A 13,825-nucleotide genomic window follows, 5' to 3' on the forward strand; every position below is an offset into this window, starting at 1 on the left:
TCATTTACCCGGTGTCCAGACTCACTGAGGTTCAGGTTCTTCATGCTTCTGAGCAGAAGGAATTCAGCGAGAGGCAAAGTGATAGGCAAGAAACAGATTTATTAAGATAGGACGCTTGTGAGAGATGCAAGCAGGCAGGCAAGGAGGCTCGGCCCCCAGGATCTGATGGGCTACGGTTTTATCATCCAAGGGGGGTAGGGGTCGGAAAAGGCCACCTCTTCTTCTTTCTTTGAGTGGTAGCACCTCCTTAGTATCCGGTAAGGGAGTATTTGACCCTATAAGGTCAAACTAGGACTGTCGGGGTGCTTATTCAAATCAGCAGAAAGGTGGTCCTTAAACGCCTGCCCTTGGTCTGAACCTGAATGCAGGCCTCACCCCATCCCCCACCCAATGACCTGAGGCAATTCTCGTGCCTCCACTAGTCGTGCCACTGGTCAAGCAAGCCTGCCTTGTCCTGGTGACTTTTTCTTTTTTTTTTTAACAGAGGTTCCCAGGCTAGGGGTCCAGCTGCCGGCCTACACCTCAGCCACAGCAACACAGGATCTGAGCCACATCTGCAATCTACACCACAGCTCACGGCAATGCCAGATCCTTAACCCACTAATCGAGGCCAGGGATTGAACCTGCAACCTCATGGCTCCTAATGGGATTCAGTTCCGCTGCGCCAAGACGGGAACTCCTCTGACAGCTTTCTTGAGCAATTATTAACTTACAGTGACCTCCTGAAGGCCCCTAGGTTTCCCTCTCTATCTCTCACCCCTTACTGGGACTCCTACAACTACCTGTGCCTACTCTATCCCTTTCAAGGGCACGTAGATGGTGAGTGATAGAACCAGAACTTGGACCCAGGACGCCTAGGCTGTGTACTACCTGATCCTTCTGTGTCAGAGACATGAGTCTCAAACCACGTGAACTGGCCAGGCCAACCTTAGCTTCAGATGGGGAAACAGCCACAAGGAGATTCAGTGCCTCCAGGACTCACTGTCAACGGGTTTGAAATAGAAACAGAAAACCAATCCACCCCCGGACCCCAACTTCCTTGCCCCTCCCCCCAACACACATATACTCAAACTCCTCCGGGGAAGTGAAAAAAAGGGAGGAGAAATTAGTGCTCTTGTAGGCAAGACATGGGTTGCACATGCACAGATGAGCGCTAATCCTAGAAGCATGATTAGCGGAGGTGCTGGAACTTGCAGTGTTTTGTCACACACGTTACCTTGCAATTCCGGTTTTGCAGTGGCCTGGCCTTTCCTGGTTCCCTTCAGGACGTTTCTAGAAGTAAAACCTGGGGAAAGTACCAGGACACGAGTTGGTGTTGCCAGGACTCTGTCTTTCACATGGAAATTTCTGGGTGCGCAGCTGGCTTCTGAGTGTGCCTTAAGAAAGAAAGGCTTACAGTAGAAATTATCACAGCATTGTAAATCAACTACACGTCAATAAAACTTTAAAAAAATGAAAAAAATAGAGTTTCCGTCGTGGCTCAGCTGAAACAAATCCAACTAGGAACCATGAGGTTGCAGGTTCGATCCCTGGCCTCACTCAGTGGATTAAGGATCTGGCGTGGCCGTGAGCTGTAGGTCGCAGATGTGGCTCGGATCCCGCACTGTGGTGGCTCTGGCGTAGGCCGGCAACTGTAGCTCCGATTAGACCCCCAACCTGGTTTTTTTCAGCCACACCCTCTGCATCTGGAAGTTCCCAGGCCAGGGGTTGAATCCTAGCTACAGCTGAGACCTGTGCTACAGCTGTGGTACCATAGCATAGGATCCTTAACTCACTGTGCCAGGCCAGGTATCCAACCCAAACCACTGCAGAGACGATACTGGCTCCTTAATCCACTGTGCTGCAGCAGGAACTCCTGAAATCAATCCTTATGTGGGACAATTTTGCTGAGAAGCCTGAGTAATCCCCCCTTTCTTTATTTACTTTTGTGTTTTCATTGAATCTCGTGAATTCGGTTCCAGCTTCTTTTCCAATAAATCCAAGCCTATTTATTATATTTTACAGCTTCGTGGCTCGGGAATAAACACTGTGGCCATCATTAGTCAAAAAGAAGATACTCTGAGAGATCCCGCTGTGGCGCAGTGGCTTAACGACCCAGCTTGTCTCTGTGGCATTGCCGCCTTGATTCCCGGCCCAGCGCAGCGGTTTAAGGATTCAGAGTTGCCACGGCTGTGGTGTAGGTCCACAGATGCGGCTCCAATTCGATCCCTGGCCTAGGAACTCCCATATGCTGTGGGTGCAACCAAAAAAAAAAAAAAAAAGATACCCTGTGAAGAGTTGTGTTTATATAATTTTATTAATATGGGAATAGTTGCAAAAGCAGTAATAATTCCACTTTCTTCATATATTTCTTCAGAAAAAAAAAAAAAAGAAAGAAAGGCTGCTCTGTTACAACTTGCAGTTTAGCTCAGACCCATGTGTTCTCACAGGGCTCAATGCTTAGAATGTAAAATAAGGAGCTTTTTCTCTTGATAAGAAAGATACTACTTTTTTTTTTTTTTTTTTTTTTTGGTCTTTTTAGGGCTGCACCCACAGCACATGGAGGTTTCAAGGCTCGGGGTTGCATCAGAGTTGTCACCGCTGGCAACGTCAGATCCTTAGGGGGCCCCTCCCCTGCAAGGGGCCAGGGATCCAAACTGCATCCTCATGGATCCTGATTGGGTTCCTTAACCCCTGAGCAGCTGCGGGAACTTGAAAAGATGCTTTCCTAAGAGAACAAGATAAGCAACAAACAGCACGGCCAACTGCTACAATGTTCATTCTCCCGTCTCCTTCATAGTCACCAAACCCCTGACTGTAACTGGGCACATAGTAGCCCAGAGTAAAGTCCACACTTCCCAGGATGCCTTGTGGCTAGGAATGGCCATGTAACTAAGTTCAGACAAATGTTCCCAAGAATAATGTGTATAATGTCTAGGCTGTGCACTTAAAAGGCAGGGCAGGACCTCCTACTGGCAGAAATGCAAATGTGATGACTGGATCTAGAGCAGCTGTCATAGACCGTGAGGAGGAAGCCACAGGTGGAGAACAACACAGCAAGAATTTAGGAGGAGGTTGAAACCATAATGGTTTGGGGAGCTACCATCTGGGGCCCAGATTTATTTATTTATTTATTTACTTTTGTCTTCTTAGGGCCACACCTGCAGCATATGGAGGTTCCCAGGCTGGGGGTCCAATGGGCGCCGTAGCCACTGGCCTACACCACAGTTCACAGCAACGCCAGATCCTTAACCCACTGAGCAAGGCCAAGGATCGAACCTGTGTCCTTATGGATGCTAGTCATATTCGTCTCTGAGCCACAGTGGGAACTCCTGGGACCCAGATTTAATGTGACAGAGAAATAAACCTCTATGTTGTTTATGCTTCTATAAAGTGAGGGGCAGCAATGGAATTCTCATATTTGTATGTGCATGTATGTTATACTCTGTAAGTATATACATATGCATACACACACACACACACACACACACACACACACACACACACACACTCAGGCAGTCATACAGAAAGAGGACCTGAAAAGATATATACCAAAATGTCAATGTAGTTAATTCTAGAGGAAAGGCTTTCCAGTGATTTCCTTTTTCTTTTTGACACTTTGATGTACTTTGAAATTTTTTTTCCTTTGTTATCTCAAAACTCAACCAAAATAAAGTCTAAAGAAAGAAAGCACCCTATAAATAGATTCTATTGTTTAAATCACCTTCCTTTGCTTTATATGAGCTTTCACAGGTCACACAGACAGAGACTTAGATCTCACGGAATATTTGGCTTCGTTCCTGTGAGTTACGGAACTTTTTTTCAGATGTTCTTTTTACTGAACAGAATGTCTTGGAGATGGTTCCACGCCCCTATGTATAGGGTGGCCTCATTTCTTGTAACCAGCACAAAGCATTCCCTGGCTGGGTGTGCCAGGGTTTACTGAACGGATCTGTTGGTGGACATCTGTGGTTTCCAATTTTAAGCTACTGAAAACAACACAATGATGAAAGTCGAGCCCTGCCTCTCTGCACTTGTGCGGGGCTTTGAAGTCTAACAAACCGGGTTCTAATCTGGCTCCCCTACTTATTTCCTGTGTGACCTCAGGCAACTTACTGTGCATCTCTGAGTATCTCGTCACCTGTAAAATAGGGAAAATAACTAAACTTGCCCCCATAATGTTTCTGTGAGGATGATAACATCTAAAGTGTATCATGCGCTTACTGCATTCTTTTCTTTTCTAAGTGCTTCCCGAGAGTTAGATAATGTAGTGCTCCTAACAGGGTGACATGAAATTAATGCCTAGACAGATGGCATGAGCATTTTCTAGAAGCTTCCAGCTTTCAGACATATATGGGACTTTTCCATAGACTTCTTAGTGTGGGGGGTCAAAGAAGCTATTTGTATGATTTCGAATTTTTAAAATTTATTGAGATTCATCATTGGCCTGACATATGGTCTATCCTAGAGAATTTCCCGCGGGCCTTTGAGAAGAATGTCTTCTGCTCTTGTTGGATGGAATGTTCCACAAATGTCTTTTAGGTCTAGGTGATTTTTTTTTGTGTTGTCCAAGTCTTCTCTTTCCTTGTTGATCTTCTGCCTAGTTGTTCTGTCCGTTATTGAACGGATATTAAAGTGTCCATCTATTAGTATTGAATTGTCTATTTCTCCTTTAGTTCTGTCCATTTTTCTTCATGTACTTTGGAGCTCTGTTGTTTGGCATATAGGTTGATAGTTGCTACATCATCCGGATGGATTGACCCTCTGATATAATATGGCTAGTCCAGCTTCCTTATGATTGTTGTTTGCATGATAGATATTTTTCTATCCTTTTGCTCTCAACCTAGCTGTATCTTGGAATCTAGAACGTGTCTCCTGTAGACAGTGTATACTTAGAGCCTGGTGTCTTTATCTAGTCCGAATATCTCTGCCTTTTGATCCAATCTGTTCATAGTTAACGGTATTAGGAATAGAACTAGCCTTACCTTTGCCATTTTATGTTTTCCCTATGTCTCGTGTCTTTTTTGTTCCTCTATTCTTCCTGCTTTCTTTTACATTAAGTGAGTAATTTTTAGGGTCACATTTTGATTTCTTTTTCTTATTACTCAATGAATTTTATCACATTTATAGTTGCACAACGATCATCACAACCCAATTTTATAGCATTTCCATCCCAAGCCCCCAGCCCATCCTCCCACCCCCAACCTGTCTCCTTCGGAAACCATAAGTTTTTCAAAGTCTGTGAATCAGTGCCTGTTCTGCAAAGAAGTTCATTGTGCCTGCTTTTAGATTCCACATGTCCGTGGTAGCAGTTGATGTTGGGGTCTCACTGTCTGTGTGACTTCACTTACACGATCATTTCTAGGTCCATCCATGTTGCTGCAAACGTCGTTATTTCTTTCCTTTCAATGGCTGAGTAATATTCCATTGTGTCCCCCCGCCTTTGTCGATGGACATTTAGGTTGTTCCCACATGTCTTGACTATTGTATATAGAGCTGCAATGAATTGATTTCTTTAATAGTTTTCTTTTCATTTTTTTAGTGACTGCTTTAGACTTGCTATACACATCTTATCAGAATGTGTGTCAGATTTACACTAAATTACAGTAAGATATAGAACTGTTACTCCTCTACTGCTGTATTTCTTTTTTGCCCTTTTTGTATTATTCTTGTTATATGTATTACATGTCATGCATTTAAAATGTGCACAGCACTCAGTGTCCACTAGCAAGAAGGGAGGCAAGGGGAGGGCAGAAAGGATAGTTCATCTGCTTCCCCCCAGATCTGTCCCAGCCTCCAAAGCTAATAGCAGGTTTCCCTCCGAGGAACTTATCCCCCACCTACTATGCACACAGCCACAAAGGCTCATGAAGATCTGGGCTGCTGGTACCTCAAGACACACCCCATTAGGGCTGTTGGATTGCAGGAATATTGAATGATATCCTCCAAACCGAGAGGATATCATTCAATATTTTTGCGATCAAAAAACAAAGCAGGCAATCCCACAAAGTGCAATTATGAGGTTTATTGTGGGTAATTTACATAGTTAGGATCAGACAGACGGCAGTCCAGACAATCAGTGCAGCCAAACGGGATACAGGGAGATTTAAAGGGGCCAAAGTTAAAAATACAATCTGACTACTAAGGGAGAAGCTCGTCCACACCAATGGGAGCTGAGGGTTTTTCCTCCCCCGGGGGTCTCATGACTATTATTTCTTGCAGACCATTACCCATCTGGGTCAGCAAGGCATTCTTTCAGTTTTCCTATCAGATGAAGGCAAGGGTAAAAGCTGATAAGGAACTTATGTGGCTTGGGTGCATTTTTTGTGAGTAGGTGAAAGTTCAGTCACACCGAAAGGGGAGTAGGTAGGACCGCAGGTCTAAATGGAACTGCCACATAGAGTCAGTGGGGTTCAGCCACACAAGGGCCTCGACCTGAGGTTACGCAGTGACCTTGTCAAGGCCCCTCTTTGACACTGCAAGTCCCATTCCTGTCACCTCCTTTCCTGGGATGGGGAAATAGCAAGTTCCTCCAACTCTTAGGCTGATTTATAGTATTAATAAATAAAAATTATTTCTCAAAGAGAGCAATAATTATGGATGCTCTCATTACCCTAATGAAATAGGTAATTGTCTTATTAAGGATGAGACTAATGAGACTCAGAGAGGTTAAGTAACTGAACCAGGTCACACAGCTGATGAGTAGTAGAGTTGGAATCTGGACCCAGGTAGTGTGGTTCCAGAGCCAGTGGCTGAGATCCTTCCACTGTGCTGTTCCCAGAAAGTGGTCATTAGAACATCTTGATGGTGGTAAATGTTTAACATTTCTAAAGGGCAACTCCCTCTTTGTACCATTGCCAATTTCCATGGTATAAATACTCTCATTGTTGCTGATTTCAAGTTGCAAATATGATGTTACTGATGCAGTGCTGGGAAAATAAGCATTCAATCAGCTTGCCCAGACTAGACTGAAAGTCCAAGGAGGGGGTGAACAAGAGGTGGGCCAGGGAGAAGAGAGGAGCTTTAAAGGGCTTTCTCACTGAGGAGACTCTGTTTTGGTTTTGTTTTGGTTTGGTTTTTCTCTTTTTAGGGCTGCACCTGTGGCATATGGAGGTTCCCGGGCTATCGGCTGAATCAGAGCTGTAGCCACTGGCCTACACCACAGCCACAACAACGAGAGATCTGAGCCACGTCTGGGACCTACGCCACAGCTCCCAGGCAACACTGGATCCTTAACCCACTGAGCAGGGCCAGGGATCTAACCTACATCCTCATGGATGCTAGTTGGGTTTGTTAACCGCTGAGCCATGACGGGAACTCCTGAAGTGCTGACTCTTATTTCTGTCTTACAGATGAAGAAGGTGGGACTCAGTGAGAGTTCTGCATTGGTTCAACGATTACTGAGCATACACTCTGAGTGGGCCTCAGATGCACAGGACCAGTACTGGGGATGCAAAAATGACCCCAACCAGGTTCTAGACTGTTTCAGGGAACGTGTGGGCTGACATCAGACACACAGACACATACATATAGCACCCATGGGGCCTCCCTTCAAATGGGTAGAACGAGAGTTAAGAGTTATGGGTTCTGGTCCCAGACTCCCTGGTTTCAAGTGCAGGCTCTACCACTTACTGGCTGTGTGATCTTGGGCTAATTACTTAACCTCTCAGCTCCTCAGTTTACTCATCTGTAAAATGGTACCTATCTCATAGCATTGTTAGGAGGATGACATGAATTAATGCAGATAACGGCCTCAGAACAGTGCCTGCTGCATAATAAATGCTCAATAGATGTTAGCAGTGTTTTGTTTGTTCAGGGCATGTAAAGTTGCCCGGGCCAGGGATTGAACCTGAGCCACAGCAGCGACCTAAGCCACAGCTGTGACAACGCCAGATCCTTAACCTACTGAGCCACCAGGTAACTCCAATGTTAACTGTTTTTATTATGTAACTTCAGAAAATGCAACTCTGCAAGAGAGAGATAAGGGAGACTGAGTACGTGGTGTGGGCGATTCTGCCTGGACACGAGCCCAGCTACAAGCAAGATGCTGGGGGCGTGGACAGAATCCCACACAGCTGAGTGGGAGCCAAATCTAAAATTATAGTGTTTAAGCCAATGCAGTGGCTACCACACGCTGCCACACCATGTTCAGTGTCTTTGTCACTGCAAAGGACTATCTTCAGAAAACTGCCAATATTTTATTTTACGAGCGATTGAAAGCATTTTTCAGAGTTTTAAAATATGCATTTATAATTTTCTCTTCACATTAGAACCTAACACGCATGTTAAATGCTCTCCCCACCGTTAACTGTTGTTTCGAAGTGAGACGTGCTAGAATAAATGATGAGGACTTTCCAAAGGTTGTTCAGCTGGCGGCGGGGGGAGCCAGAGTGAGACCCCAGCCTGAGGACTCACAGTTCAGTGCTCCTTTGTCTTCAATCCGAGCCCTGGGGGACAACCATGACGTTCTCCCAAGGATCCTCGACCTCACTTCCTGGCTCCTTTCTGGCTGAAGGGGAGCACGGGTTCACCTGCAGAACTTGAACTCACCCTGGGAGGGTGTTTGGAGTGGGGGAAAAGGGCTTGCGGATTCAAAGCCCAGCTTCACAGCTGTCTCCATGTGACCTCCTTGAGGTGGCTCAATTTCTATAGAGAGAGGTTGGCACCTATGCTGACATGTATACACACACACACACACACACGCACACACACACACACACACACACACGCACGCACGCACGCACAGTGCATACATTATATGTATGTACCTGCACGCAGCAGGGGCCCAAGTGCTTGCTTGCTCCCTTCCCTCCATGCAGGCTCTGGGCTCTGGATGCAATGTAGCTTTGAGCCAGGAGGTGGCGCTGCAGCCCAAGAAGCTGGAGAAAGGGCACGACAAGGGTGTGCCTGGAGGGTTGATCAGCTGGGGTCCTGCAGATGGCGGCGGGGGGCGGGGGCAGTCCGAGGGAAGGTAGTGGTCCCAAGGCCAAAGGAATGCCTCCCATGCCCACATAGGCAGACGCGCCCAGCATCTCACATATGTGAGGCTTAACCTTACATAAGAAGGAGGCCTTCCCATCCTAGATCTCCTTGAATCCCCACAGCTGCCCCACAGATAATGCCAATGTGATCCCATTTTACAGGTAAGGCAACTGAGCCCAGAGCAGCAAAATGAACTTCACTAGGTCACACAGCAAAGCCATCATGGCAGAGCTGGGATTTGATCCACGTCCATAATAACAATAACAGCCAACCCTTCTGCATGTGCTAGTATCTTCTGCACGTAGGAACTCATTAAATCCTCATAAGAGCCCTATGAGGTAGGTATCAGAATTTTTTCGTTTGTTTGTTTTTTTGTCTTTCTAGGGCTGTATGGAAGTTTGCAGGCTAGGGGTCAAATCAGAGCTACAGCTGCCAGCCTACACCACAGCCACAGCAACACCAGATCCAAGCCATGTCTGTGACCTACAGTTCACAGCAACGCCCAATCCTTAACCCACTGAGTGAAGCCAGGGATTGAACCCACAACCTCATGGTTCCTAGTCAGATTTGTTTCTGCTTTGCCACGACGGGAACTCCAGTATTAGTATTTTTTGTTCCATGTTACAGAGAAGGAAATGGAGGCACTAAGAGGTTGGGCACCTTGCCCAAGGCCACACAGCCAGAACACAAGAGCTGGGATTTCAACGCGAGTCTCTGCTCTAAACCAACCTGCTGGGGACCTGCTGGGAACAGGTGTACAAAGATGCATGGAGACACACCCCTCTCACACTCACATTCTCAGCCAGGGTGACTCCAAACAGAGTGCAAAGTCCCTGGGTGCTACAAAGTGAACAGGGCCATAACACACCCCTTGCCCTGACACTGCCCTCTCTCTGGCTTTGTCAGGAGCCACTCCTCTGTGGGGGGAAGGGAGGTGACTTCCCCTTGGAAGGGCCCTGCTAAATCCTCCTATTTCCCCAAGGGAGCCTCCTCCTTGAAGTCTCCTTGCAGCGCCCCAGACACCACGAGGTCCCCTCCTGTCGCAGCTCCACTTGCACAGCTGAAGGCAGGCTCTCTCTGGCTGCGGGGGCAGCACAGGCTGGAGAAGAGCAAGAATGAAGCAGGGAGACCAGTGAGGAGGCCATGGCAATGCCCCAGGTGGTAGCTTTGGAGATGGGAGGAAGGATTTGGATTCTGGATGTGTTTTGAAGGATGAGTGAACAGAATTTGATGAATTTAACGTGTGGGTGTGAGAGAACTCATTATGATCTGTCATAAAATACATAACATAATTTTGTAATAAGTATTAGTTATCAGGCACTGCATAACAAATGAACTCAAAACTTAGTGACTAAAGATGACAGTAAATATTTATATCTCGATCAGTTCCTAGGGGTCAGGATTCAGGAGTGGCTTTGCTGGGTGGCTCTGGCTCAGAATTTTTCATGAGGCTACAGTCATCTGAAGGTTTAGTGGGGCTGGGGGATGAATTTCCAAGGTAGGTCACACACACATGGAGCTGACTGCTACCAAAGAGCCTCAGTTCCTTCCATGGGCTGCTCGTGACATGTCCTCACAACACGATGGCTGCCAGCCCCACAGCCGGTGAACAAGTGACAACATGAAAGACACAGTGCCTTTCATGCCCTAGCCTTAGAAGTCACACTCTCCCATTTCTTTTGTTTGTTTGTTTGTTTGTTGTTTGTTTTTGCCATTTCTTGGGCCGCTCCTTTGGCATATGGAGGTTCCCAGGCTAGGGGTCAAATCGGAGCTGTAGCCACCGGCCTACACCAGAGCCACAGCAGTGCGGGATCCGAGCCGCGTCTGCAACCTACACCACAGCTCATGGCAACACCGGATCCTTAACCCACTGAGCAAGGCCAGGGATTGAACCCGCAACCTCATGGTTCCTAGTCAGATTTGCTAACCACTGAGCCACGACGGGAAATCCCACACTCTCCCATTTCTACACCACCCTGTTGGCGTCACAAAGGCAGCCCTACTCAGGGCATAAAGGGCAGCAGGCATGGCTCACTGGGCGCCATCATGGAGCTGGCTACCAGATAAGGGGAAAAGTTGTCCTTCCTTTTTTATCTTATTTTTAAAATCGTGGTGAAATATACATAACATAAAAATTACATTTTTATTCATATGGAAGTTCCCAGGCCAGGTATCAAATCTGAGCTGCAGCTGCGACCTACATCACAGCACAGCAATGCCAGCTATTTTAACCCACTGCGCCAGACTGGGGATGGAACCCTCGCCTCCACAGCGACCCAAGCCACTGCAGTCAGATTCTTAACCTATGGTGCCACAGCGGGAACTCCCATTTTAACCATTTTTAAGTGTTCAGTTCAGTGGCCTTAAGTAATTCACATTATTGTGCAACCCTCACGACCATCCATCTCCAGAACTTCTTTATCTTCACAAACTGAAATTCTGTACCTGTTAAAACAATAATGCCCCACATCCCCTTTCCCAAGTTCCTGGCAACCATCATTCTACTTTCTGTCTCCAGGATTCGATTACTCTGGGTGCCCCCCGGAAATGGAATCATACAATGTCTGTCCTTCTGTGTGACTCATTTCCCTTAGCTTAATGTCTTCCTAATATATGTTCACCTATATTGAAGCATATGTCAGAAATTCCTTCTTTTTGACCCAGCAATCGCACTTGGCATATATCCAGATAAAACTTTCCTTGAAAAAGACACATGCACCTGTATGTTTGTTGCAGCACTATTCACAACAGCCAAGAAAGGAAACAACCTAAATGTCCATTGACAGATGAATGGATTAAGAAGATGTGGTATATATACACAATGGAATACTACTCAGCCATAAAAAAGAACAAAATAATGCCATTTGCAGCAACATGGATGGAACTAGAGACTCTCATACTAAGTGAAGTCAGAAAGAGAAAGACAAGTACCATATGATATCACTTATACCTGGAATCTAATATACAGCACAAATAAACTTTTCCACAGAAAAGAAATTCATGGACTTGGAGAACAGACTTGTGATTGCCAAGGGCCAGGGAGAAGGAGTGGGATGGACTGGGAATCTGGGGTTAATAGACGCAAACTATTGCCTTTGGAATGGATAAGCAATGAGATCCTGCTGTATAGCACTGGGAACTCTACCTGGTCTCTTATGATGGAGCATGATAATGTGAGAAAAAGAATGTATACATGTATGTGTGACTAGGTCACTTTGCTGTACAGTAGAAAATTGACAGAACACTGTAAATCAACTATAATGAAAAAATAAAAATCATTTTTAAAAAAAGAGAAAACAAAAGGCTGAATAACATCCCATTATATATATGACATTTTGTTTCTCCTTTTATCTGTTGATGGACACTAGGGTTGCTTCCACCTTTTGGCTGCTGCTAATAATGCTGCTAGGAACACGAGTGTACAAATATCTGTTCAAGTTTGCTTTCCATTCTTTTAGATATATACCCCAAAGTGTATTGCTGGATTATATGGCAATTTTATGTTTAATATTTTTGAGGACCTGCCGTATGTTTTCCATAACAGCTGCACCATTTTACATTCCCACTAGTAGTGCATAAAGATTACATTTTCCCTGTATCTTTGCCAACACTTGTTATTTTCTGGGGAGGGTCTGTTGTTTTTGGGGGTTCTTTTGTTTTTCCTTTTTTTTTTTTTTTTTTGTCTTTTTGCCATTTCTTGGGCTGCTCCCACGGCACATGGAGGTTCCCAGGCTAGGGGTCGAATCGGAGCTGTAGCTGCCGGCCTATGCCACAGCTACAGCAATGTGGGATCCAACCCGCATCTGCAGCCTACACCACAGGTCACAGCAATGCTGGATCCTCAACCCCCTGAGCAAGGCCAGGGATCAAACCCGCAACCTCCGAAACCTCAGGGTTCCTAGTCGGATTCGTTAACCACTGAGCCACGACGGGAACTCCTGTTTTTGCTTTTTAAGGCAGCACCTGCAACATACGGAAGTTCCCAGGCTAGGGGTTGAATCAGAGCTACAGCTACTGGCCTACGCCACAGCCACAGCAACACAGGATCCGAGCCATGTCTGAGACCTACACCACAGCTCACAGCAACACTGGATCCTTAACCCACTGAGACACCAGGGATCAAACTGGCAACCTCATGGATACTAGTCAGGTTCATAACCCGCTGAGCCACACCAGGAACTCCCTCTGTGTTTTTTTTAATAATTACCATCCGAGTGGCTGTGAAGTGCTATCTCATTGATGGCGACTTTGATTTGCATTTCCCTAAGGATTAGTAGCCTCGAGCCTCTTTTCTTGTGTTTATTGACCATTCATACATCTTCTTTGGAAAAAATGTCTACTCAGGTCTTTTGCCCTTTTTTCTTTCATTGAGTTGTTTGTTTTTTTGTTGTCGTTTTCTCCTTTCTTAGCAAAGCTAAGTAAAGCTTAGCAAATCACCCATTTTGGCCTTGCTTTTTTTTTTTTCCTTGTTTCTTTATGTATATATTTTTTCTTTTTAGGGCCAAAGCCGCTGCATATGGAGGTTCCATAAGCCTCCGCTACAGGCACAACAATACCGGATCCTTAACCCACCGAAGGAGGCCAGGGATCAAACCCTCATCCTCAAGGATACTGGTCAGGTTCATTACTGATGAGCCACAACAGCAACTCCTGGCCCTGCCTGTTTTCATTTACCCTCAGTCTATGCCAAGCCCTGTCCTAGCAGGAACCCAAAGTTTCCTGCCCCGTGGCTCTCACTCCATGGGGAACCAGACACTAACAGACATCAGATGGTGACAGAGTGGCTTTTATTTCAGGGGACCTCAGTAGGTGCCCATGTCCTATTCAACCCTTGGGCCTGGCCCGTCAGTGCCTCATAATATGG

At 45.9% G+C, this 13,825-nt stretch overlaps 1 long non-coding RNA gene across 1 annotated transcript in view; it reads right to left on the bottom strand.

Moving 5' to 3' along the window:
* Positions 1-1,357, bottom strand: part of LOC146395248 (uncharacterized) — a 43,340-nt gene extending 41,983 nt beyond the window's left edge. The window contains exons 1-2 of the long non-coding RNA XR_014832339.1: positions 1,217-1,357; positions 9-45 (exon numbers count right to left, since the gene is read on the bottom strand). This is a non-coding gene — a long non-coding RNA (uncharacterized LOC146395248). The remainder of the gene's footprint in view (positions 1-8; positions 46-1,216) is intronic.
* Positions 1,358-13,825: the final 12,468 nt, after the last annotated feature.

This window comes from Sus scrofa, chromosome 17 (genome assembly GCF_054392235.1).
Source record: "Sus scrofa isolate SSC_HxYL_T2T_F1_AM1 chromosome 17, Sscrofa_HxYL_maternal_Yorkshire_Landrace_v2.0, whole genome shotgun sequence".
NCBI classification, from domain to species: domain Eukaryota; kingdom Metazoa; phylum Chordata; class Mammalia; order Artiodactyla; family Suidae; genus Sus; species Sus scrofa.